At 54.4% G+C, this 25,111-nt stretch overlaps 1 long non-coding RNA gene across 1 annotated transcript in view; it reads right to left on the minus strand.

Moving 5' to 3' along the window:
• Nucleotides 1–14,959: 14,959 nt before the first annotated feature.
• Nucleotides 14,960–25,111, minus strand: part of LOC113601992 (uncharacterized) — a 98,508-nt gene continuing 88,356 nt past the window's right edge. Inside the window, exon 5 of the long non-coding RNA XR_008298888.1 lies at nucleotides 14,960–15,526. This is a non-coding gene — a long non-coding RNA (uncharacterized LOC113601992). The remainder of the gene's footprint in view (nucleotides 15,527–25,111) is intronic.

The raw sequence follows: 25,111 nt of genomic DNA on the forward strand, positions 1-25,111 counted from the left end.
TGCCTGCTTCACAGGGTGGGGGTTTCTGCGTGGGGCGAGGCTACACATTGCGGGGCGATTAACGCCGCTGAACTGCAGGCTCTGAAGTGTGTGCTCTGAACGGGACGGTTGGAAGTGGCTACATGGTCAATTCGTGCTATGTTACTTCACCAGGATGCAGACAACAGTCAGGAAAACAGGTGGCAGGGCGACTACGCTTCGGTGCATCAGGGCGGGACATTTCCTGCCTTCTGGTCTGAGGCGCCACCCACCGTGGCCCACACCTCCCACCGTGGCCGCCCAGCTCACACATGGCCCCAGGGTCTGTGGACACATGCACCCACCCATCCCTGGGGCCGGTCACCCGAGGCGGGTGTGCAGAAGCCTGCAGCCCCCTGTCGGGTGGGAGTTTCCTCTCAACTCCCTCCAGGCCGCCCGGCAGCTCAGCGTCACCGGCAGAGCCACGGGGCCCATCTGGAGGCTGATGCCCGGGATGCGCCGGGCCGTGGAGGCCGCAGGACCAGATGTGGGGCTGGCGGTCTTGCCGGGCTCGGCGGGAACCTGTGGGGGGTGTTCGGGGGACACTGACTGCACAAGCCTCGCTGTGTCCTGGGAAACCGCGGTCTGCCCACGAGCCTGCGGCAAGGCCTGCGTCTCCGGGGAAAGTGTGCCTGCATCGGCCCCTGCCCCGCCCCGCTCCCCTCCCCCCCAGCCCCCACACTGCACACCCGCACCTGCCACCGCACCGGCGCTCGCCCCGCTGGCTCTCCCTGCTCACTCCGCGCGCCCGGCCAGAGTGCAGGTTCACGCGTGTGCCTCTTGGGGCCACGGCCGAGCCCGAACCTCCCCGGCTGCCCTCTAGCGGCTCCCGGGTCAGGTCGCGGAGGAGCCGGGATGCGCGGCCAGGGGGCCCTCGTTTTCCTAAAATGGGGAATCCGCTCTCAGCTCCCACTCAGCGCAGTGATCCCTTCCACGGAGAGGGGTCCTGAGAGCACAGGCGCATCGGAGCCCCAGATCCACGGCGTTCCAGCAGGTGGCTGGGGAGGGTTGCCACTGAGGCAACGACCCTCAGCAGCGACCCTCCCCACCCACCTGCTGGAAGGAGGCAGACCCGCGCGTCTCCGCAGTGCCGCGGGCTCACAGCGCAGGCCCCTCGAGCTGCTGGAGGTCTGGCCGCACCCCAGCCTCCCTGCACCTTGTGGGTTGGAGGTGGGGGGGCGGAAGTGAGGTGTTTTCCCCTAGCAGCAGATCGCATCCTGGCTCCCTCCCCAGGGGTGCAAGCGGGAGCGGCTCTAAGGGAGGGCAGAGGCGCCACGTGGAGAGGGGCCCTGCATCCTCCCACTGAGATGACTGCTCTCAGCCTCCCCTCACACCCCGAATCTCCGTGCTCCCCAGGATGGGACTGCGGTCCTCCCTGGGGGCTTATACAGATCACCAAACACCAGCCTGCTGCCTTCTGACCAGACAACTCCAGCCCAGGGGGAGGGGACGTGGAGGATTGACAGGTGCGTGCATTAAGAAAATTCCAGAAGGTGATAAGGGCTTGGAAGAAAATGAAAGCGGGGTCACGAGATAGGAGGTGAGAGAGCACGGTTGGCAGTTCAGAGAATGTGGGGGGCCGAGTGAACCCTCTGCCCAGTGAGGGTGCCCTTGGGAGGAAGCCAGCGGGGAGGTTTGGGGTAATGGGACAGCCTGAGTCAAAGGCGCAATCTGGACCAAACTCCGCGGGTCCAGGAGACAGATAGGGGGCAGAGGGGCCAGAGCGCCCGGAGAAGATGGGGAGGGTTCCGGGAGAGGCCAGAGCGGAAGGCGGGAGCCAGGTCGTGCAGAACCTTTCCAGCCTGCCAGGAACTCGCTCTGTAAGTGCGTTTATAAACCACGGGACATTTTAGGCTTGCGGCTGTCATAACCTGACTTGTGTTTCTTAAAAGATCATTGTTGCTGCCCCGTGAAGAGTGGAATGGCCAGACCGAGGCCTGATAAGCAACCACTAGAACAGCCCAGGGTGGGGCGGGGGGCCAGATGCGGGCGGCGACGGGGACAAGGACAAGTGAGACCCAGATCCCTCCACAGCGCTGACGAGACGGACAAAGGCAGAGCATCAGCTGGGCACGCGGACTGGGACCGCTCCACACGGTGGGGACACGCAGGAGGGACGGGTCTGGGCAAACAAGGGGACCCAGCTTTGGCTGGTGGGGACAGGGACATGGCGGTGGTGGGGGCAGTGGTGTGGCGACGGCAGGGACAGTAGAAGCCGAAACAAACACGAGCACACAGGACAGCCTCGTTGCTCCTGGGGAGCCTTTAGGAGAGAAATCACTCTGGAAGCTGTTTGGATTTAGAGTGTGTGGATGGCATCCAAGGAACGCTGTCCCTGATTTCTAACAGAGTCGGTGGCCCGGAATCTAACTTCCTCGGGTGAGAGACGGGACCTGGCTTGTACACGGAGCAAGGAGCCTCTGTCACCGTCAGATTAGCTTCCTAACCGGTTAGTTTTCAGACTCCCCCCTGGAACATCCCACTAATATTTTTCACATTGATTACACCTAATGTGGTAACGCCTTGGATGTATTGGGTTAAGTAAAATAAAATATTAAAATTAACTGCACCTGTTTACTTGTGCCTTTGAAACGTGGATACTGGTGCATTTAAAATTACATACGTGGCTTCCCGTATAGTTCCGTGACACAGCGTTGCTGAGACACCAGTTAAAATTATTTAACGGAACAGCGTGCGGCTTTCAGACAACTTCTGTGTACTTTTATGGGGTTTGTTAATAGTCTCTCACCTGGCAAGTTTTACTTTGGTTCAGAAAGTTCCGGGATAGGGAAGGCACACACAGCTGTAACAATTACGGATAATCTGCAGCTCAGGGAAAGAGGGACGACATCTCTGGGAGCCTCTGGGACTCAACTCATAGTCACTGGACACTGGCCGCAGCGTCACTGGTCACGTCCGACATACGCAGGAGAGAAAAGCAACACAACATCACCTGAGTTTGCCTCCCGTTGAAAGAGCCCCACCCAATGACTTCCTCGTACGTCCCGTTGGCTCGGAGCTCTGCTGTCCGGAGACTCAGAACTGTCGGTCTCAGGCTGTGTGGACAGACATCCGTGCCACGCGGCTTGGGATCCCCATCATCCTATGTCTCACTGGGAAATGGTCATTGGCTCATTGTCACTATTCTCCACCGTTCCCTGTTAGTTTGTGTGCCAGGCTGAGCGGCTCAGGGAAAAGGAATCAGGATCATGAGACACCTGGCTGATCGGCGTCCAACCACTGCCGGGTCGATGCCTCTGCATCTCTAAGATGAAACGCAGATTTCCTTCGCATCACATTCCTAGAGTCGGATGATTCATTCAAAGTGAAATTACGACGCATTCTTAGAGATACACGATATATGTGCCCCGCCAGCTCACTGGGGGTGAGATGCTCAATGTAATTGTCAAGCCGCTTCCGCTCCAAAACGTCTGTCTGGTTACAGTGGCGGGTCTCTGTCGGGCACCGGAGATCCCAAATTCGAGAGAGAGTCCTGCTCGCAGAGAGCTTGCAGGCTGGCGGGAGGTGGGGGGCGGGGGGCGGGCGGAGGGAGCGGGGCAGGAAGCAGACTTGTCACCTGCACAGATGTTGAATTAACATTAGGATGCTTTTTGCAGTCAATGTTGAGCTTCTATCATTGCGTTGGTTTAGGGAACAGGAAGAGCTTACCGGACACGTAACCGTATGTCACAGATGGTGATGCGCGACCCATGGCGGTGTGCGCGGTGCTCTGTGGGCGTTGACTGCACACCCACTGCCTCGTGTGCCCCCCCAGATACCTCTGAGGTGAGGGTGGCCGTCATGCCCATCTTAACCAACGACAAGCCTAGACTCTAGGGCACCTCTACTGCTCCCTCACAGCCCTTATCACCATCGCGGTTAAATACATCACTGTCGTCATCTGCTGACCACCCACTCTTTCCCCGAGGGGCTCAGCTCTGTGAGGGCTGGAGCCACACCCGTGTCGACCTCCACTGTCCCCCAGGGCCTGGCCCAGAGGGGACCACATTTTCCTGTCTGGTGAATTCATTAATAATTCCATCCAGGATAGCCAATGTGGTCCATCGGGCGTCCCCTTCACTTGACTGATAGTGTCCGCCTGGCAGAGCTGGGAGGTGGCTGGGGTGGATTAGGGAGTCCGTCTGGGGCATGGGAGTGGGGGAGTGACAGCGCATGCGCGGGGAGGTCGCCAGCTCCGAGCTGGAGCTAACGGGTGTGCTCGAGAGCCCGTGGATCATGCGGCTTCTGTGTTCAGCATAGCAGCTGCTGGTAAGTAAACAGTTGATTCATTGCCCGATCGTGTCTGGAAGCTGATGGTCAGGCACCAAAGGCAAGTCTAGTTCACTAAAGATCATCTTCCAGATGTGCTCATCCAAAGTTAAAAAGTAAGTCCTCTGCTAACGTTCCCTCCCCCGAGATTCCGGTCTGCAGCTCACAGGGAGGACGCGTGTGCCCCCGCGTCTCCGAGGAGAGCGGCACACTCCACGTCAGCCCCGGCCAGGGGTTCACCCACTCTTCACACACCTCCTCACGTTCGAAGTGGAAACGAGGGTATTTCTCAGCTTCCTGGAGGAGGTGTCCTAGCACAGGGGAAGTGAGCCACGAGGCCGGCTGACCGCAGGCGGATGAGCAATCATGAATACCGTTCCGTCACCCCGTCCGTCCGGGCTTCTCCCGTCCGTCTACTTAGCACCCTTTACTGTGAATCGGGGACAGAGTTATCTCAGCGCCGGGGAGTTTTTTTACAGATCTCATAAAAATACGGCCAGAAGAGGTCAAGTGCGGGCTGTGCAAAATGCACTTCCTGCCAGCAGACAGGGCATCGCTTCGCTGGAGCGCGTGCGCCCTGCACTCAGCCTTGGCTCCTGCTCCCTGTGACCAGTCGGGGCGTCTGAGGGCCAATCGATGGTGAGCCTTCCCATCAAGGCCGTGCCCGTGGCTGCAGTCGGCCCCTCCAGCCGCGCAGGGGAACAGGACCAGACAAAGACATAAAGAAGGGAACAAGGACATGGATGAAACGAAAGACAGAATGCACAAGCTTGGGTGCTCGGTGCTCACGTGTGCACAGACACGCGTGTCTTTGTGCACAGCTGTCACGGTTTTCTTCTCCCCTCTAGACGCTCCAGGGGGTGGCGGGCGGGTTGGACGTGCCTGGGTGGGAGCCCGGTGCTGAGCAATCAGTCAGCAGTTGCTGTCCACACGTGGAATCTGCTTCGAACGGAGAGGAGTTAAAGTGAGATCTTTCCTGGCACGGATGCGTTTCAAAGTCGTCGTGATTGTGCCGGTCCTTGGCACTGTGTTAGTTAAAACCCGAGTGTCTGCGCGTGTCCGCCCCCCTGCCCCCCACCAACCTGCCTCAAGGCGTGTTAGCCCCCAAGCCGGTGCTGAGAAACTCCAAAGACGCAACTCAAAGGGACAGCTTTGAGTCCCGTGAGGGGCTCCAACCCTGCTCTGTCACTCCCAGGATCATCCACATACTTGAGTAGGAGGGTAAAGTGTTTGGGTTTGTGATAATCGGGAAGTTCACCCTCACGACCCAGAGCGGCACCAGCAGAGGGACTCGACCGGGACGGCAGGTGGAAGGGGGGTTGGAGAAGCCGGTGCAGCCCAGGAGGCAGAGGTCGGTCAGCGGAGCTGAGAGAAGGGCAGGTGGGGTGAGCCTCACTACAGAGCACAACTGGGACAGGAGGCGTAGGGACGCGGAGGACGGGGCACAGCCGGGATGGGAGGAGCGGGGCGGGGAGGACGGAGCACGGCCGGGTGTGGGCGGAGGACGGGAGGACGAAGCAGGAGGGCGGGGGCGGGGTGGCAGTGGGGGAGACAGTCGCAAGCCCCCGTGTGTAAGAATAACCCAATCTCACACGTCGCAGTCCCCCCCGCCCCCCACCACACCCGCGCTGACATGTGACACCACTCTGATCGCGGAGCGGGTCCTGATGCTGTCCTGCCTACAGGAAGGGCCGCTGCAGGAGGGAAGCAAATCCTGTGCAGTCGGGTCCACATGCCTGTTGCGCCTGGCTGGGGGTGTAGGTGCCGCACCTCCGCTCACAGGAGCCAAGTGACAGGACCCGCAGCTCAGCGCTCAGGGCCGGGAGGGAGTTTGTAAAAGGGGAGAAACCTGCTGTCATTTTGTTTTGTGCTTTTATTTTCTATTATTTAAAAAAATTTTTTTAATGTTTATTTTTGAAGGAGAGAGAGACAGAGTGTGAGCGGGGGAGGGGCTGAGGGAGAGGGAGACACGGAATCCAAAACAGGCCCCAGGCTCTGAGCCGTCAGCACAGAGCCCGACGCGGGGCTCAAACCCACAAACCGCGAGATCATGACCTGAGCCGAAGTCGGACGCGTAACCGACTGAGCCACCCAGGCGCCCCTTGTTTTCTGTTTTTAAAGTTGACTTCTTTATTTTGAGAGAGAGAGAGAGAGAGAGAGACAGAGCACAGGAGCAGGGGGAGGGGCAGAGAGAGAGCAGGGGAGGGGCAGAGGGAGAGAGAGACAATCCCAAGTAGGATCCACACTATCAACTCAGAGCCCCACAGCCCGGAGCTCGATCCCACGAACCGGGAGATCATGGCCTGAGCCGAGATCAAGAGCCGGACGCTTAACCGCCTGAGCCCCCCAGGCCCCTGCCGTCAGTTTTATGAAGCAAATCTCGCAGCAAATCCTGGATGGCTCAGGAGGTAGTAAAAGGGGAAACTAATACCTGTTTTGTCTTAAAACGTTAATCCACGTATTTTCATCTAGTACATGAGGGTTCTAATTTGATTTTTTCCCCTAAAATAGTTAACCATGTATATTAAAAGGTTTTCAATTTTTATGCTACCAATTTTAAATGCTATCTTTTTAGCATATGTGAAATTTCATATAATTAGTCTGTGTGCATACTTTTTCTCTATCATTAAGCTGATTTAATTATTGCGGCCTTAAAAGTAATGTCTAGAAGTGAAATATAAGCCTCCCTTTGACTCAGAGAAATCTGAATTTCTACCCTAAGTACAGTGACCAGCTTCTGAGTTGTAGGGTTCGTGCTGAAAATTTGAGGCTGAAAGGAGGGAAAAGAACCCTTTAAACTGAATATACATTTTGACAACATCTTCAACAGGAGTCACTTTTCACTGACTCAATAATAATGTCTTCTCAAAGAAAATATAAATACTTCTAGTTCCAATCGACTCAATATTTTGTGTTTCTGTGGCAATAGTAAATTTCCGACTTAGTTGTTCTGAATGCTTTTGGAATAGTGTTCGGATAATTGCAGGCGTTCGATAGAACCACACAGATAGGGAAATATTTGCGAATTCTGAAAGAGACGAGTTTAAAGCGCCCTGTTCTAAGCCACATTCCACGGAGAACTCTTTGGCAGACATCAGTAGGTGAGGGCTCTGAAAAAAGGATCGTCTCATCAAATACGCTTGGGAAGAGAGTGACTGCTTTAGAACTCACATGCATGTGATCACATTCAAGTTCTGAGCAGTGCTCTGGGACAGAAATACGTTTACCTCTTGTAGCCTGTAATCTCCCCGCGTTACTTGGGCTTGGACGGGCACACGCTCTCAGAGGTGGCTGTCCTGGTGCCTCAGCATCACCTTCCCACACCACGAGTGCTGGCACACAGCGGAATCCCGGTCCTCCTCGGTAGGCCCTGCACCATCTGCGGCCCAGCGCCAAACACGAACGGCCCGAAGCAAGCCTGATGCCTCTTGCTCGTCCGAAAACCTTTCCTGTTTCCTGTCTGAATACACGTAACACTTCTGTCGGGGCGCCTGGGGGGCTCGGTCGGTTGGGCATCCGACTTCGGCTCAGGTCGTGATCTCGCGGTTCGTGAGTTCGAGCCCCGCGTCGGGCTCCGTGCCGACAGCTCGGAGCCTGGAGCCTGCTTCGGATTCTGGGTTTCCCTCTCTCTTTGCCCCTTCCCTGCTCATGCTCTGTCTCTCTCTCTCTCTCAAGAATAAACATTAAAAAAAAAAAAAAAAGCAAGTTGTGTCCTTGCATACAGATGCCGACCCAGAGACACCCAGAACTTCTGGGTGCTGCAGATGCATTGTGGGTAACCGGTGGGCACACGGCCATGGTGTCCACCTGTTCATCAGGCGGCATCATACCCAGAAACAGCCGAGGGGCAGAAGATAGCTGCGCTGGGCCTCCGTCACACCCTGTGTGCCGGGTCTGGTCCAGAAGCTGTGTGCATGCTTGTTGCTAATTGCTCTCCTGACCCTACAAGCACCCAGCCATTGGAGACCTATGATCCGGAAGAGAGAGTCGATACGGGCAGAATTTCACACGGGGGCTCAGAGAGGTTGCGTGAGGTACCTAAAGTCACACAGCTCATTGGCAGAGGGCTGGGACTTTAAGCCAGGAATGCCCAGCTTCTGCCCCTCAAATCCCCTGGCTTCCCGGGGCAGTGGCCTCTGGACCCGCTTGGCCACCCGATGAACGGCCCAGATGGCATTTAACAGATGCCGACAGAGTGGAGGGAGGTCTCGTCCCTGCAGTCTGCAGAGTCTGTGCCCTGGTTCCCGCAGGGAAACGGAGCCAGACGGGCCGGGGACGGGCAGCGGTGGCTCTAAAAGACACAGGGAGGCGCGTCCCTTCCCGTGTCGAGGGGGCTCCCGGGAGCCTCTGAAGGCGAGGTTTAAAGGATGCAAGGCGGACGTTTCTCCTCTTGTCTCTCGTCAAACATCATTTACCAAACTCCGACTTTTAGCGCAAGCAGGTGTCTTACATGCAGAGCCTCTCTTCCCATTAAATGTCCCCCCGGTTCATATAATTCCAGCCCGGGATGAATTCGACATGGTATCGAGGTCGTCAAGGGAAATCCGTCCAGGAGACAATGGTAGAAACAGGCCGTCTGGCCGACAGCTTGCGGAAGCTGTTTTGAAACAGAACAGCGACAATGAGGAAGAGGTGGGCCGCCGTGTGCGGGGACGGCCGGACGGGGAGGGGACGCGGCATTCCGCAGCTGCACGGCATCATAACTCTTGCTGCACCGTTACCTAATCGGTGGCACTGGCCGTCTGTGTCAGTGGCCACAGGTGAATGAGAAACGTCCTCCATACACATCTGGGCTGTGGTCTCCACATCCGTCAACCCCGCACACGAGTCCGACTGTGAGACTGGGGACGACGCTGCGCACGCACTGACCCCCAGCCCGGCGTGCACCGCAGCTCACGGCCAGCTGTCACCTCCCCGCCATCGCCCGGCCGTTGCCGGCCTTTCTGCTTCAGCCTCGCGGACGCGGGAACCCTGTGCTGCCGCTCTCTCTGAGACGGTCCGTCTTTTGAAAGCAAAGGGCAGGACGTTGGAGTCCCTGCCCTGGGAGGCTCTCTGTCAGCCCGAGGACAGCGAGTGTCCAGGTACGTCCCCCTCCGGCCTCCCTCCGGCCTCCCCCCGCCATGCGTGCTCGTCCTGGCGTCCCAGAACCGGCGGGCGCACCCCTCCCCTCTGGTTGCTACATGTCTGCCCCCAGCCCGTGTGCGGCTGACGTAGCTTATTCACTGCCCGCAAGGTCGTGGACTGAGCAGGGGTCCAGCAAGAGATACTGGGTGAACAAAGGGCCTCTGGGATTGCTGAGATCCCCGCTGGCCGGCAGGCCCCAGTGTCTAGGCCCCAGACCCCAGAGGGTGTGGTTGTTGCCACCAGCTTTCCTCCCTCGTGGTGCAGCGTGGTTTCACGCCCGTGCCCACCTCTGCATCAGTCTGGTGCGGGGCTCCCCATCTATGCACGCTCAGTATTTCCCTTCCACGTAATTTATGGAACCCTCTGAAATGCACATGCCTGGGCCCCGCCCCCAGTGAATCGGACTTGGGGGGGCCTGCCCAGGAATCTGAGTGTTATGACTTCTTTCTTCTTTTTTTTTTTTTTTAGTTTTTTTATGTTTATTTACTTGTGAGAGAGAGACAGCGAGCGAGCATGAGTGGGGGAGGGGCAGAGAGAGAGAGAGGGAGACACAGAATCCGAAGCAGGCTCCAGGCTCCGAGCTGTCAGCACAGAGCCCGACGCGGGGCTCGAACTCACGGACCGGGAGATCATGATGTGAGCCAAAGTTGGAGGCTTAACCGACTGAGCCACCCGGGCACCCCCACCCCTTGTTTTAAGTTTAATTTGTTTTGAGAGAGGCAGAGGGATTGTGAGCAGGAGAGAGGCAGAGAGAGAGGGAGGGGGGGAGAGAGAGAATCCCATGTAGGCTCTGCACCATCAATGCACAGCGGGATGGGGCTTGAACCCACCAGACCGCGAGATGGTGACCTGAGCCTAAACCAAGTTGGAGGCTCAACGGACTGAGCTCCCCAGGAGCCCCTTGAGTGTTACGATTTCTGCCTGTGAGTCTGGTAAGGAATGTGTCAACCCCTTCGCCGTTGTTCCCGGCTCAGGGCGACATCGGACCTCGGCGAGTCTACTCACGCTGACGGGAGGCATGAACTCCCCACGGTCCAGGGAGAGCCTCTCCAAGTCCGCAGCCAGATGTGAACACTGCCAGCCTGAGCGGCCGCTGCCGTCTTGTTCCCACGAGGGGAACCGGCCTGGACACCAGGTCACCCATCGGGGCTGCTGGACAGGGCCTGGGTCCCGCCCTCCGGCACCGGGACGCTGAGCCAACCCACCTACGATTCACTTCTCGTGAGGCGACAGAATCAACGTCCTCACCGCGTGAGCCGCCGCGGCTCAGGCTTCCCGCCACTGGCCGAGAGCATCCTGACGACTGCAGCCCCTGGCAGTCAGCAGCGGCAGCCCCAACCGGGCCGAGCAAAGCAGTTAACGCTTCCGAGGCGGGCTCCGCGGGCGCCGTGCCCACTAGTTTACGCTGGAGCTGTCGGGTGCTGCCCACCACCCTTCTCTCAGGACACGCCCGGGGTCCTCGCCGACAGATGGGGACACTGAGGAAGAGAACACTGGAAGAACTCAGAGCGAGCACCGGAGCCGGGATGTACACGAGGCATCGGACCCCCGAGCTCACGGTATCGGCCACCGAGGCGAACGGAGCCCGCTGGAGCCCGTTCGTGTCCAAACGACCCTCCTCCCGCATCCGGACCATCAGGCACGATCTGTGGACTCCACCAGCCGAGGCACCAACCCATCCCGGGAGCATCACCCCAGGGCGAAAATGCCAGCTTCCCGCTGACACGGGATGGCGGGGCCGGGAGCCTTCGGCCGGGCTTCCCGCAGCCTCGGAGGCCGGTGCACGGAGCCTCTGGGGGGCCCTGAGGAAGCCCGTTGCTGAAGGCGTCTATTCAGAGCCTCGTGCTGTGTGACCTGGCCGTCAGTAGCCCCAACCACCGGCAGGGACCCGCGTGCGGATTTCACACTCCTGGATGGATGAGCCGGGGGCTCAGTATGACTGAGGACGTTCCCGTCACTGCAAACAGAGGCTCACCTCGCTTTCCCTTGTTTCTTCAAGCGGATTAACTTTGAAGTGACTTTAGAGGAGACAGCATTTTTTAAATTGAACAGAGATGAAATGCCAGTCTCCGAGTGCGTGCCAATATATCTAAGTAAATGACATCCTCCAACTGCCAAAGTAGAACGCTGATTCAATCGGCTGGTGAAAAAATACAAACATGGAGAGTCAGCCACTTTCTGTTCTGGTTTTCATTGTTATTTTTTTTAATCCGTGTACTGGCTGTAGCAACCACTTTTCAACTGGCTGTTGTAGCAGCCAAAATCACACGTCTATTTATTTTTGAAATGTAATAATCAGTAGTCACACCTGGTCCTGATGTGTTCGTAAACGTTCTATGGTTCTCCAAGTGTTTTTATATGTAATACTTGATTCCAGAACATCTGTGCTTTTGACAAGCACTGAAGGAGATGGGAGGGTAGGCCCTGAGGCTTTGCTACCAGGGTGGGGTCCCTGGGCTGGCGGCTCGGGGGTCACTCGAGAGCTCGTCAGAAACACAGCCCATCCACCCCAGCCCAGACGCACCGGCTCACACTCGGGGACTGACGGCCCCACTGTGCGGGACGCGAAAACAAGGCACGGTCCTGTTCTCAAGGACTCAGAAACTAGCGGAAGACAGAAACGCAAAGAAGGGTGACCGACCGCCAACGCCCGGGCCCAGCGGCTGTGACAGCTCCGAGGGTCCGCGGGCCCAGACGAGGCCGCGCTGGGATGGCAGAGGCAGCCTGGAGCTGGCCACAGAGCGTGGCAAGGGCAGGAGACGTTCGCACGGGAGAGAAGCCCCTGCTGGGAAGCGAGCCTGTCCGGAATGTTTTCCACATGCAGGCCTGGTGAGACACCCCAGCAGTGATACTGTGTGGGCACCGGCGGCCTTTGCATGCCACAGTAAAAAGGCGGCTGCGTCCGCACCTCTGAATCCTGGAAGCACGCAGGGCGGCAACGGGCGACGAGGTCTGCGGTTAGCGGTGGCGCGGTGGCCCCTCTGATGGGCCGTGAGGTTTCTATTTTCATGTAATAACAGGTTTGCACGAGTTCCCTGAGTGATTCATCGTCCTGCCTTAAGAGGGTGCAGGGACATCTGAATCCCCCGCAGGAGACCCAAGTGAAATAAAAACGCCTCTCTCTTGACCTGCTGCACGGAGGAGGTCACTGACCCCAAATAACGTCACTCTGGTTCCCTCCCCTGAGGCAGACCCTGCTGAGTGACGGCCAGCCCCCTTCCAGGCTCTGAGCGAGCCGATGGCTGCAGGTCATGATATGGGAGGTGGTTGGGGACAAGCAGGTCCCACGGCGGGGGCTGTGTGCCGGGCGCTGTGCGGGCGCGTTTTCTTCCGTCCTCACTGTGGCCCTGGGCATGGGTGTCCCTGCCCCCAGGCACAAATAGCAAGGCAGGGGTGAGGGAGGCCGGGGCACAGATAGCAAGGCAGGGGTGAGGGAGGCCGGGGCACAGATAGCAAGGCAGGGGTGAGGGAGGCCGGGGCACAGATAGCAAGGCAGGGGTGAGGGAGGCCGGGGCACAGATAGCAAGGCAGGGGTGAGGGAGGCCGGGGCACAGATAGCAAGGCGGGGTGAGGGAGGCCGGGGCACAGATAGCAAGCCAGGGGTGAGGGAGGCCGGGGCACAGTTAGCAAGGCAGGGGTGAGGGAGGCCGGGGCACAGATAGCAAGGCAGGGGTGAGGGAGGCCGGGGCACAGTTAGCAAGGCAGGGGTGAGGGAGGCCGGGGCACAGATAGCAAGGCGGGGGTGAGGGAGACCGGGGCTTGGGCACATCAGACCCCAGACTCCACCGCTGCTTCCCGGAGGCGTCACGTTTCGGAGCCAGCCTCCCCCCCCCCCAGCCTCCCGCCCTGAGCCCAGACTCTGTGTCTCGGGTGTGTCAGTAGCAGGCTGTCTGCGACGGTGCCAGGGGCCCTGCTGACATCCCATTAGCGCTTGGAAACGCACGGATGCGCCTGTGCTCCTGGGGCTGTCCTGTCCCGCGGCAGCATCGATCACGGCCCCCCTGTGGCCCCCTTGTGTCTGACGATGTCTGTCGGCCCCCAGCATTCAGGCTCCTGCTCCGGGACGCTGGGGCCCGGGGTGGGGGGCTGATACTGGGGGTGCGGGGGGAGCGCCACTGCGGCAGGGGGGGGAGGGGTGGAGTAGGCAGGGCCCGAACTGCGCGGCCTGGGCAAGAGAAGCCAGTGGACCCGGTGGCGGCGGCAGCCAAGGGTGCCCGCGTCCCGAGACCAGCGTCACCGACACAAAGCAAAATGGCAGAGCCCGAGTCCCGGGTGAGGGACGAGAGCCGTTGGAAGCCAGTCGTTCCAGAGCTGTCGTTGCTGGGCAACCTCCGGCCGATCGAGCCTTGTCCCCAGGGACCCGCGGCGGCTCGGCCTTCGTTGTGTTTGGTGGAGTGAGAAGCCAGGCACCCAGACTTTACGGTTGACAGCGGGACGGCCACTTTCCAGCTACAGACGGAGGAGAAGGAGCCTGTCCCTGCACGCGCACGTGCACACACACGCACGTGCACGCACAGACACAGCACACACACGCGCACACACACCTGCACTGGCGATCGAACAGCTGAGTCCGGTCTGCAGCAAGAGTGAGAGATGGTCTCCAGCAGGGTCCGCACACTTTCTGTGAGGGTCCGGCTAGTCAACACCTGAAGATTTGTGGGCCACACGGTCCCTGTCACAACCACCCGATCCTGCTCCTGTCCCTCGACAGCTGAGTCCCCACATTGGAATTTCACGTGACTCTCACATATCATGAAATATGATTCTTTTTTGCTTTTTTTCTTTCTAACCACTGCAAAATATAAGGGCCATCAAGTCAGGCAGCAGCCCACGGGCTGCGGTTGGACAACCCTCAGTTTAGAACGTTCCGGTACAAAATGTGATCCTGGAATTAAAATTAGTCTACTTTCCAGAATATTAGACACTCTCATAGCAGTGATTCCTAATCCTGTAGGCAAAGCAGAATCGTCTGTGGATATTTTATTTTTTAAAAAAAGGCAAGAGCCAAAGCTTTACAAAGCTACCAAATTAGAGCCTCTCAGAGCTGGGGGGTCACTCCCAGCCACAGAGGCGTGGCTGTGTCATAATTTATTGATGTGCCATAAATTATTGAATCCCTTATTGACGGCCATCTGAGTCGCTTCCAGCTTTTCACTCTGATTACAAAATACCACACTGAACATCATTACACACATGTTATCCAATTGCGTCCTTAGGGTAAATTCCTAAACGTGAACTGCTCGGTCAGAGTGTGAAAATGTACAAGCTTCAGCTCTGTTTCACCTGGGGCTCCGAGTTCGCATTTTAAGACAAAAACACAACCCCCTGCTCCAAACCAAAGTGATGGCTTATCTTAAACTTAAGTCAGATTCCAACGAGGACGGCAGACACCTCAGCGAGCCACGGCGGTGGGCCTCTGGGCTCCGGGGCCGCGGCCGGACTGAGCGCCCGTGCTCACCTTCGGCGGGCACCCACCCCGGGCCGGCTTGTGCAGTGAGGAGCTCGAACGGAGCTGAGGCGGGCTCCCTCACCTGCCAGCTGAGGCTCACTCCTACATTAAGCTGTGGCCCAAAGCAGCAGAAGGGATTAGGGATGTCTACACAGGCAGGGCCTGGGCCACACTACCCGCCGGCTCAGGATCTGGATCCGAAACGTTCCTGCGGACAAGAGCCTCAAGTTTCCAAACTTAAGACCTGGTTTCGAACCGCGGAGCTGAGTGGGCCAGGTGGAGGTCGCCGCGACCAGGCATAAAGAAGCAGCAGTGGAACGATGAGGACAGAAGGGACCAAGGATGGCCCTCCCTGTGAGTCACACACCAAATGTGCAAGGCAGATGAGGACAGCAGATGCTCTGAGAGACAATTAGCACAACTTACAGAATAATTCAGCCCCCCATAATTTAGGATAATAAAGCAATCTTCTAAAGAGAAAAGACATGGCACCTGGGTGGCCCGGTCGGTTGGGCGTCTGACTTCAGCTCTGGTCAGGATCTCCCGGTTCGTGGGTTCAAGTCCCGCGTCGGGCTCCGTGCTGACGGCTCGAAGCCTGGAGCCTGCTTCGGATCCTGTGTCTCCCTCTCTCTCTGCCCCTCCCCTGCTTGCACTCTGTCTCTTTCTCTATAAAAAAAACAAAAACAAAAACAAACCATTAAAAACATTTTTAAAAATAAATAAAATATTTTTAAAAAGACTCTAAGGAAAGTATGGTCAATATTATCAAAAAGATAATGGAAAGTCTAAAGTCATATATTTTAAACTTTGAGAAAAATCAACTTTTGTATGTAAGTTAAAAGGTCAATGAAAAGAAAAAGAAATATAAGGCATAATTTACACATTAGCAGAAGGGAGAGAAAGGAGATGGTAGACGAAGCAAAGTTTACCAAGCCAAGAAAACATAAGAAAGGAGAACAAATAAATCATGGATCTAGGAAATAGAAAAATAAGAGAAGGAATAAGTATAATGTGTAAAACCCAAAGTAAATGTAGAAGAATCAAACTCCTATATTTAAAAATTTTTTAATTTTTTTGAATGTTTACTTATTTTTGAGAAAGAGACAGAGCATGAGCAGGGGAGGGGCAGAGAGAGGGAGACACAGAATCCGAAGCAGACTCCAGGCTCCGAGCTGTCAGCACAGAGCCCGACGCGGGGCTCAAACCCACGGACCCCAAGATCATGACCTGAGCCGAAGTCGGACGCCCAACCGACGGAGCCACCCAGGCGCCCCTAAACTCCTGTATTTAAATCAGAGACTATCAAATGGGCTTTCTACACCAGCTACGTACTGATAAAAATAGACATATTTAAAACCTAATAGAGACAAAATGAAAAATAAAACTTCAAAATAAAAATGAAAAGTTTTACAACGATAAAAGGACAATCAACCAGGAAGAGACTTCTAACTAAACGTAGCAGAAAGAACACTCCACCAGCCTCAATTCTCTCAATCCCCCCAGAAGGGCAACAAAGACACAAAAGGGCTCAAGCTGCAGTTTTCTCTGAATCTGGAAACTGGCACACACACCCCTCACAGCGTTCTACTGGTCGAGCAGGTTCCAGCTGGTCAAGCAGGTTCCAGCGGAGAGGCACAGACCCCACCTCTCGGTGTCAAAGAGTTTTGGAGCTACTTCCTTAAAGCCACCACAGGCTCAGAGGATGACACAAGTGTCGGCAATCCCGTAATAACACCCTAAAGCGGGAGAGAGACGGAGCACGGGGCGTATTTGAAAACGTAATGGCCAAAAATTCCCCAGAATTCAAGAGCCAGGTAAATTCTCAATTTAAGTGGCTCTTAGAGTGCCTAATGGCACCAATAAGAAGGGGAGACAACAGTGAGATGTAATGTGGTAAAAATAAGGGACACACCCACAGTGTGCGGGAGCTTCCAAAGGCTTTTCGGGAAGCCTCCCGAAAGGAAAAAAAAAAAGCATCAGAATGACAAGAACCAATAGGTAACGTAGTCACGCCCCCCAAAAGTAAACCTAGGATTTTAACTCAAAATAAATAAATAAATAAATAAATAAATAAGCTCTTACACTTACAAAATCTCAGAAAGTATTATCATACTAGGATCATCTTCAAAATCATCCTTGGAGGGGCGCCTGGGTGGCTCAGCCGGTTGAGCATCCGACTTCAGCTCAGGTCACAATCTCATGGCTCGTGGGTTTGAGCCCCAAGTTGGGCTCTGTGCTGACAACTCAAAGCCTGGAGCCTGGTTTGGATTCTGGGTCTCCCTCTCTCTCTGCCCCTCCCCTGCTCGTGCTTTCTCTCTCTCTCCCTCTCTCTCTCTCTCTCTCTCAAAAATAAATAAACATTAAAAAAATGTTTTTTAATCATCCTGGAGTTCCCCAACAGTTTTGTTGTTGTTGTTATTGTTGTTAATCCGAGAAAAACCAACTATATCCAGAAAGGAAATAACTTAGTAAAATTTAGTATTGACTACATAAGCAAAGGAAAACAAATGAAAAAAAAAGGTGTGCCCATTACAATGCAGAACTAAAACTTTAAACGGTACCGAAATATCGGGGTGGGGTGCAGGGGATAGAGAAAAGGAAGACCGGAAGCTTATGACCCACTAAAGCATCTGTCAAGTTTGGGTAGTGACCTAACTACAGATAAGTGTGAGAAAGTATTAGAGAAAAATAGATACTGGTATGGAAATTCATACTCCAGGGGTAGCCTGGAGAAGAATAAAAGGAGAACGTGCAACTTCGAAGACAGTAGAATAAAATATTCAGTAGTATAAATACATAAATAAATAGAAGAAAGAAGATCGCAGAAAAGTTTTACTGTTACATTAATTGCAATAAATGCAAATGCAGCGAACCGACCCAAAGAAGATGAGCTCATACTGAATTTCAGAAAGGCAAAGAGAAAGAAGACAAGTAAAAACTAACAACACTTGGCAATACATTGTCTCTAAGAGACATAATTTTAACAAAGCGATGCCAAAAGGAATGGAGAATAGACCAAAGATGAGCCAAACCAAGAAAACAAGTTTGACATCAGACAAAATAGAATTTAAAAGGAAAGCATGATATGAAACAAAGCTTTATATGATACGCTGATAAAAGGAAAAACAGAAGAAGATACACGTACGTAACAAGATATCCTAAAAATACGTAAAGCAATGCAACAATTGACAGAAATACAAGGAGAAAGAAAAGAAAATCAACAAGTCTGAGAGGAGACTATGACATTTCTGTCTCAGAAACTGCTTGAGCCACAGGTTTTAAAAAGTAAGCAAAGATACAGATTATTTGAATAACATAAGGAATATGTCTAACACTTTTAAAGTGGAGGAAGTTTATGTCCAATGGGAATGCAGCATTCTTTGGAACCCACATAGAATTTTGGAGATAATATATATACACTGCACAGGAAAGTCTAACAAATTCCAGAGAATTAACATCACATCAAGGATGTTCTCTGACTACAATGTAATAAAAAATGGGACTAAAGAACAAAAGTTTTATTTTTTTTTAAAGCGTACATATCTAAAAGTTTGGGAGCATACTATTTTGTTTTTGGAAGCCTACTATTAAGCCAAAGGAAGGCATAGGAGATATTGTGGAGTACTTATTGTTGAATGAACAAAATTGTGTCCAAATTGGTGAGCTACACCTAAAGCAAGGGGACATTTTCAGTTGTAAGTCTGTTTATAAAACCATTTGAAATAACGGACAGATCATTCAACTCAAGAAGCTAGAAAAAGAACAAACAAAGGAAGCAGAAGGAAATAACAAAGATAAGTGCAGACAATTAAATGGAGAGCTAGAGAGCAATAGAGAGGATTAACTAACCGTCCTACCGGATGAAGCTCCCAGATAGAAAACCTGCTGGTATGAATAATTACACACAAAACAAGATTTTAAAATACAATGAGAGATAAATAACTTTAAAACCAAGATGAGACAAACACATTTCTATTAAAAACAATGTTTTAAGGGTGCCTGGGTGGTTTAGTCGGTTCAGCGTCCGACTTCAGCTCAGGTGGTGATCTCGCGGTCCGTGAGTTCAAGCCCCGCGTCGGGCTCTGTGCTGACGGCTCGGAGCCTGGAGCCTGCTGCGGATTCTGTGTCTCCCTCTCTCTCTGCCCCTCCCCTGCTTGTGTTCTGTCTCTCTCTGTCTCTCAAAAATAAATAAACATTAAAAAAAATTTTTTTAATGCCAAAGTTGACACAAGAAGAAATAGAAAGCTTAGCTACACCAATGGGCATGAAAGGATTTAAAGAGGTAACTGAAAATCTCTCTTGCAGAGAGCTGTGGCTTGGGTGTAGATTTTCCCTAATCCCTCTGCAAAAACAAAAGAAAAAGCCTATAGACAAGATGTTAAACAAAACTACCTGACAAAATATTCCCCCAAACCTCTCAGACCATGGGCAGGCGTGAACCAACCACCAGCAACAGGTCTCACCAGAGCGGCAAGGGCATCCCAGGGGCAACACGAACGGACTAAGAAATAAGAAATCCGGAGATCACCTATCAGGACTCTCCCCCATAAAGGACGGAACTCCTTCAGACTCGAAGACTTGACTGGCCAGTATAGGAACAATAGTCCGAACTGGAGGAGGTTAGTGTGCGGGCAAGTTGTCCACGAATTATGACAGACTGTCTGGAGGGGCAGAGGCAGCAATCCCAGGAGGCGGACAGAGCCCCGCGCCCGTGGGACCAGCTGAGCGCAACGGGACAGAAGTGCTTGGGCTAGAGGAGAGGACGTTTCGGATGTTACCAGGGAAGATGGAACTCAGGAAGGAGAGTTGAGTACTAGGAAACCCATCAATGTAACTCATCACACTGACAGCCCAAGTGAGGAAAACCATGTCATTTTCATCGATTCTGAAAAGGAAATTCCATACCCATCTCTAAAACCCTCAATAAAATGAAAATTGGTGGGTATTTTCCCGAACACGAAAGAATACACAGACCCCAGCCTACAGCTGGCATCTCACTTACTGAGGAATCACTAGCAAGGATTTTTCATCATGTTTCTTAACCTACGTGTTAGATGCATAAAAAGATTACAGAGTTATTTTCACTGACCTCCGACAGAAATGTAGCTTTTCCTCCAATTGGGAATGTTAAGTAGCAAACTGCAGGAAATTACCTATGATTTTGTTGCCAATAGAAACCACCAATATTTTTATATCATATTACAGTTGTCACAGTATCTCAGAATATTATTTATGCCTGTCATTGCTTCGAAACTATGGTATTTATCAGACCTGCCATGATATCTTGCTATTTAATACAGCGATAATATTTCAGCGACTACTTATGTACCTGGTCTCCTTTGCAATCGTATGTACTTTGTGCATTTAAAATCTTACTTCAGAGGGGCGCCTGGGTGGCGCAGTCGGTTAAGCGTCCGACTTCAGCCAGGTCACGATCTCGCGGTCCGTGAGTTCGAGCCCCGCGTCAGGCTCTGGGCTGATGGCTCGGAGCCTGGAGCCTGTTTCCGATTCCGTGTCTCCCTCTCTCTCTGCCCCTCCCCCGTTCATGCTCTGTCTCTCTCTGTCCCAAAAATACATAAACGTTGAAAAAAAAATTTTTTTTAAATCTTACTTCAGAAAAGAGGTCTGGGCATGAAACAGGGTTATGAACTCCTGTGTTTGTCCAAAAAAAAAAATCAGGAACAAAACAAGGATGTCCACTACCTCCAACGACGCAAGGGATTTTACAGACGTAAATGTAGCAAGCCTACAAACGATAATCAAGCCTATCGCCACCCGCTGTGAGCTCTTCCCTTACACCCATGCACATACCCTCAGCACTGGCTCCTCGCCGAGTGACAGGCACGTGCCGGAAGACGAAGACTGCACACCACACGAAGCATCACCTGTGTCTCCGACATCCGCAGACCTCCAACCCTCTCGACGGAGGGCACAGCATCAGCCCTGCTGAGTTTCCAAGCCAGTCGTGGCCAGGCCTCACAGGAGGCAGCGGGCCAGCTCTGACAGTGGCGGGACGTAGAAACGGGGAGTCCTGCCCCAGTCCAGTGCCCCGTGTGTCTCAGGGGCCAGTTGTGGGTCTGCCACAGAGGTGCCAACGTTTACTCTTATACTTCTGTTGCTCCTTCCGGCTTTTTGGGCCCCCTCGGACTTCCCGACACGCTCTGGTTCCCTTGTAGATGTTACTGCCCTGCCCTGAACCTCCCCCTCCACTTGTCTGGAGTCCAGACTCCTCGTCTGGCTTTAGCAAGCCCTCTCCCCCAGAATGGGGGGTTCGCCGGAACTGAAGAGGCTTTGGTGCTGTAACGGACCTAACAAAGACCACCACTGCTTAGCGAAGTGGGGCAGTGCCTGAATTATTAGGTTGGGCGGCGATGCCCAGCACATCAGGGAGGTGGGAGGGAAGGAGCTGGGCTGCAGCAAACATCTTCAACCAGAGACATACAAATTATATCAAAAACGCACACACCCCACTACGTGAGCCAAACAAAGCAAGTCTTCAGGCTTTATCTGGCCTCACAGGCCACAGCCTGCTGCCTCTGCAGATTTCTCGCCGAGCCCTGCACGAATTGCACGTGCATGATGGTCTTTGCGCCCCGTACCCTGGCCCGTGTGCTCCCTCCGAGCCCTGTGGAGGCATGGGGGCTGCCCGCCACCGTAGTGGATTTCCTAGTTCATATATTCGCCAGCTCAGCCGAGCGGACAGCGTGCCCGGAGCCCGGGTAATGACCCAGGTCCGCACGCCCTCCTGTGAGTCCTCAGAGCCTCTCTTTCTGGAAGCGTGCACAAAACTGCTGCTACAACCAAAGAGAATATTTGACCAAAGAAGGTGACACGGGGGTCTAAATATAGTTACCATTCAGCTGCAATTTCTCCACTGAATAGAGAAGGTATAAATCGGGATTTTCTTTAACTCTTGGAGCACAATATGTGACTGCGGGCTTCATTCATGAACCAATTCCTCTACATAAGTCATGCTTATTTAAATACATCCTTGCCATTTGACAGTCTGCAGAAAGGCAGGCTGACTAGGAAATTAGCATTAGCACTGCCTGCAAATTGTAGGTTTTAACTGCTCCAGTCCCGGAAATAACCAAAGAGGATAAAGATAAGGAACTGGGGCAATCCTTAAGGCTCGAAGGAAAGGGAGGAACAGCAACCCTTGCCGTCTACACAGCAGTCTGCAGATTGCAAAGGGCTCCGTGCTCATTACCCACCGCGAACTTGAGAAGCCGGGTATGGAGGGGACAGTGTCCCCCATCCACAGAAGAGGAAACTGAGGTCCAGAGTGGTTCCCTCCACACCGCAGCTAGAACGCTCCGGAGCCGGGATTTGAGGCCAGGTGTGCAAACTGTGCAATAATGTGGGTTCAGCAAACGTTCTGTGTAAAATGCCAGGTAGTAGTTCAGGCTTTGAGGGCCATACGGTCGCTTTTACGACTACTCGACTCTGCCCGCGTAAGACAAAAGCAGCCACGGACAATCCGAAAACTCACGGGTGTGGCTGTGTTCCAGCGAAACTGTACTCTCGCGGGCAGGCGGAGCCGGGTTGGCCCCAGACTACAGTCTGCCAAGGGGTGACCCGTGGGGTCACCGGTACGGCGGCCGCACCCCTGCCCTGCCACCCTCACGCGGCCACGCTTCCTCTGCCGTCTTACGAACCCGCCCACAACTGAGCTGGTCCGGAAGAGGGGCCGGGCGGGAAAGACGAGGACGCAGAGAGGTTCGAGGAAGTACCGTGAGAGAAGAGTCCCCGGAAAGGCCATTACTTCCCAAGGAGTTGGGTCAGAGTCCTGGGGGCCGAGTGTCAGGGAAGAGGCAGGACAGATGCCCCGCCAGCTTCCCCCGCAGACTAGCGTGTACCGCCATCCGCCAGAAGCTTCGTGTTTTCTGGAACAAAACAGAAGCTTCCAAGGGACAAATCTGATCGGCAGTGTGGCTGACAAGAGTTTCAGGATCAAAGCCGGACTAAAAACAGAACCCCGGGCTCCCTGGTCCCAGGCCACTGCCCGCTCGCATCCACAGACGCCCTGCAGACTCAGCAGACGGCAGGACCCAGCCGGCCTTCGGAAGACTCAGAGAAGCCCTTGCTCTTGACCTGGACGTGCTTTGCCGGCCCTGTTTAGGCCGCCAAATGCTGCCTGGCGGGCTCGGCCCCCTTGCTCTTCTGGTGCAAATACGAAGCTGGGTCTCTGCGTCTCCGTCTCTGTGGATACGTCCTGCCCCATCCCTGTATGACCCTCACCCGCCCTGCTGATACCAGCTGCTCCCCTTTGGCGGGTGTGTTCAGGGTCAGGCTGCGGCCCCGTCAGGGTTGCTGTGTCCTTGAGCAATAAACTCCCCTCTCCTCCTCCCTCTTTCCCCTTCCCTGGGGAAGACGGGCCACACGGGACATGCCGTCCCTCCCACAGCAATATGGGCTACCCGTTCTATTAAGGACCGCGGAAGAGCCGTTTACAAACACTTGTAACTGTGCATTAGCATATCTCCCTGTGGCAGATACAGATCCCTTAATGGCCAGTGGAAAACCCAGAAAGAACAGGCTGTGTTTTCCTTATCACTCCTAAGAGAGCAGCCTGGGGGCTCCAGCTATGCAGAAGCGGGGGCCGAAGCAAAGTGGGGGAGCCGTCAACATCCCAAGCGCTGCTGAGAAGGGACAAGCACTGGGCTCTCTGCACGGCGGCGGGTTGGCGGTCCTGGGTGTGACGGTCTGTGGGTGACAGCCTCAGAATAAGAGACTGCAGGGAAAGTCCACGGGGGGCTTTCAGCTCTAAGCTGGGGTGCGGGTGAGGCGGGGCTCTGCTCTCCCTGTCATGACAGGGAAACAATCCTGTGCCCCGCTTGTCACTGGGGGACCAGGTGACCTTGGGCCGGAAACGGGAAACAGCCCCCAGACACCCAGCCAGTTCTCTGTCCTGATGGGGGAGACTGAGTTATAGCCCCCAGACCCAGTGGTGGCCGCTGCATAGACAGCTACCCTGCAGGGGGCTCCAGGCGGGCAAAGTGGGCTGTGGGGGCCGAGAGGGCCCCCGAATCCAGAGCCGGAGACTTCCCTCTGGGGACAGTGCCAGGCAGGGAGCCCGCGGGGAGCAAGGCTGCTGACTTGCGTGCTCCTTTGTCTGTCCTTCTATTTCCCATCTAGTGATTTATATTAAAATCCAGTGCCACACTTTAAAATCCAAAATTTCACATAAAAATCTGGGCTCCTGACGTGTCGTTCAAGAAATGGGAAGAGTCACAACGTGAAGGCAGGTTTTTACGTGCTGCCGCCCAGGGGGAGCTGAGTAGCTCAGCGTGCACCCTCCCCCCCCCCCCCCCCGCCTTGTGTGCTGCTCCCCACACCCCCCGGCAGCGAGGCTGATGCCGGCTGAAGTCTGTGACTTAGATCCTGTCCATCTGACCCATCGGCTTTGCTGGCTGGCCTCTGGGAGGGTATTTGTCTGTGACGCTGCATTACCCTGCGACCCCTCACCTTCCACTCCCGCCAAGTGCCCAATCTGCAGGGCACGTTCAGTGTCAGACGAACCCAACGGGAGGTTGCCACCTGCCCTGTCTTGCAGTGGAAACAGAGCGGCGGGGAGGTGGAGGAGAAAGCCCAGGATGCAAACCCAGGAGACGCCCAGTGGAGCCCATTCTGTGCCACAGCTGGTCCAGAACAGAAGCCCGCCTCGTCTGAGAGCTGCGAGTGGAGTAGATGGACTCGCGGGTCCCTCCCAGCTAGGAAATGTGCCCCTTTCAGAGCCTCCAATCAACGGTTTCCAGAGCTTCCCGTTAACTTCAGACCTCCGTCCCAGTTCCAAGTTCTGGGACCTCGTGGCCTAGTCGCAGGCTGCCTCCCCAAACCAACTTCCTGTTGGTGTCACTCAGCCATTTTTAAAAATTTAACTCATTGGGGCGCCTGGGTGGCTCCGTCGGTTAAGCGTCCGACTTCGGCTCAGGTCATGATCTCACAGTTCGTGGGTCTGAGCCCCGCGTCAGGCTCCGTGCTGACGGCTCGGAGCCTGGAACCTGCTTCCGATTCTGTGCCTCCCTCTCTCTCTGCCCTCCCCCATTCACGCTCTGTCTCTCAAAAGTGCATTTTTTCTTCAATTGTTGAGCACAGTGCTCTATAAAGATCAAGTAAGCCATCTATGTCTTTAGTGATATTTTTTCTAGATATTTTATCGCGTACTTAGAGCGGGGCGTTAATATCACGTATTTCCTACTTTGTCAATTTTTGTTTCATATATTTTGAGGCCTTGTTAGTCAGCAAACC

The sequence above is a fragment of the Acinonyx jubatus genome, chromosome B3, assembly GCF_027475565.1.
Source record: "Acinonyx jubatus isolate Ajub_Pintada_27869175 chromosome B3, VMU_Ajub_asm_v1.0, whole genome shotgun sequence".
Classification (NCBI taxonomy): Eukaryota; Metazoa; Chordata; class Mammalia; order Carnivora; family Felidae; genus Acinonyx; species Acinonyx jubatus.